The following is a 2,560-nucleotide window of genomic DNA, read 5'->3' as shown; positions in this document are numbered from 1 at the left end:
GAGGAAGAAATAATTTTGTAATATATTTAATGTCTGCCCGTCGCGGGCGTGACGAACGGCGGACGGACAGACTGCTGATGAGAGTATAGGAGCCTTTCTCAAACCACGCAGCTTGGCCCTAAAACCTGCATTTTCAGCGCGTATTGCTGATTGTACATCAGCACGCTACGCGGAGCCTGAGCCGCAGCCTTATTAATTAGCCTCCCAAAACTAACTACGGTCAGTCAGATAATTATTACAAACTTGTGGCAGGGAGGGTGGGTCAACCTAAAGAGTGTCAATATTTGCCTAGTCATAGGTCACGTTAGGGAGGCCGCCAATATACTCTAGATAGCTCAGTTGATAGCGCTGGCACTCGCCAATCCGAGGAATAATAGTCAATATTTTTATAAAATCATGAACTATTACAAAAGGCGAAGCCGAACCACTTTCGACCAATCGACACACAGCAGGGCAACCACCCGACCCGTCGTACCGGCGCGGCGGGGGCGCGAGGTTTTAGTGAAACAAATTGTGCACAGCGCCCTCAAGCGACTTCAGCTTTTATGTTTTTACGATGAAAACAACAAGACAAGAGTCAGAGTGTGATGCGGTGATTCCACGTTACCTTCAATCTTTGATTTTTGATAATAATGAATACTTTTCAATGGGACGCATTAATATATGGTAGGTCTGACTTATGTGTACATGCCCTCCTCAATGATGTAGACATTTCGCACCAGATCAGCTGCTTTCTCCGTTTACTTCGGATGGGAGCACTGGTTCGGTTGCAATGCATCAGCATTGCATGTAGAAATCAACTGCATTAAGTTCCGTGATAAAACTTCATTATTTGACAATCAATGCATCCATTTGTTATCAACACTATATCCAACACTGTGACTTACTATACAAAAGAAAACCACCTGGATATGTTCTTTCTTTGTGAATAAATCATGTTCAGACGTGTTCACTTCATTCATGATTCATGTGATTGTGATTGTGATACTGTTATTGTTAAAAAGACAGTATTTTTAATCACCCATCCATTATAACCATCCATAAGGCCATTTATTGGAGGATAATGACCAATTATTTAAATGTACTTACATGTACAACTTAACATAACATAAAATTTGATTAAGTAATTTGGGCTATATAAAAATAAATTGAGCGGTACTGACTACCAGTAACTACTGAAACCCCTACTACTAGTACTAGTACTAGGCTGACTACCTAGTTTTTAGTTTTAGAACGTTAAAATGGTTTCATTGTATAAAACAATGTATTGGTCTTTTTCCCCCTCTCCACATACAATGTCACATGTGTGTACAGACAACCTTTTGAAAGACGGAGCAATCACCGGTGTTTGTCTCATTTCCCGGAATGCGTCTTGTTTATACAGTGTGGGAAAGCTTCAACAAATAAGTCAGGTACATGACCATTGTAAAATGTAATTCATAATTGAAACGTAAATAAGCCCCCATCTGTATTTATGTTCAAGGTAATTATTCAACATTTCATACAACAAGTTGGTTTCCATACTCTGAGTGACTGAGTGAGAGTAATGTATGAAATGAGTTGTGACACAGAAAGGTCAGGTTACCAGTGTCAGGTGACACAGAAAGATCAGGTGACCAATGTCAGGTGACACAGAAAGGTCAGGTGACCAGTGTCAGGTGGTCTGTATTTGAATGTTAAGTGTACCATATGGTTTTGCCCTTGAAATACAATCATACAGTAAACAAAAATAAATAACTATTGAGGCCTACAATTGGTTTATGTTTCTCTTGTATACAGTATTTTAAGAGAAAAATAAGCCAATTGTCTTTTTTTTTCTCTTTGAAATTCCAGAAGTGTATGAGCCAATTCTCGTCATTTTTCACCAAAGTCTCCAAGGAACAGGATGAGGATCTTTGCCAAAATGGAATCACTTTAACAACGGAGTGTGATACAAAAGGAGTTACATTTCACATTTACAACAAGACCACTTGCAGGTACTTGCTTTGTGCAAGGGTTTCAAATATTAATATATTGACGAAGATGAAGACCTGAGTTCTGATTCCACCTTTTTCCAGAGGTTGTGGTATACGTGTAGATCTGGATTTACTTTCATGGTTCTGCTTACTGCAGAATTCTGTGTTTGTGGCACCCTGAAGAGCACATTATAAGCTGGAAGCGCAGATGAACTTATGCCTTTAATACACAAAGACAAATGCTCTTATGACAATACAGCCTGCTACAAGTTGGCCTTAGTTTTGTTATGCAAAACTGTAGATCCTCCAATGGAGGGTGGTAAATGGATGGCAAGGGGTTGAGGGTGGGGTGGACATTACTGCTACCAAATGACCAATATTCCCAGCTTTTTATCTGTCTGTCGAAGTTCAATAATATCCATTATTTGACAGTTGTTTTCCTATAAATCCTCTGAAATGTGACCCTTATTTGGTTCAGGGGCATTACCTTGCAAATCATTAATTTTTATCAGAATTTTTATTAATTTTCCAAATATGAGTTTCCTCAAAAATTTAATTAAGAGTACACTTGATTGAATACTCAAATAAATAAAATAATTTGTTTT

The sequence above is a fragment of the Asterias amurensis genome, chromosome 1 (assembly GCF_032118995.1).
Source record: "Asterias amurensis chromosome 1, ASM3211899v1".
NCBI classification, from domain to species: Eukaryota; Metazoa; Echinodermata; class Asteroidea; order Forcipulatida; family Asteriidae; genus Asterias; species Asterias amurensis.
The sequence above is the reverse complement of the archived record's forward strand: the minus strand, read 5'-3'. Positions refer to the sequence as shown.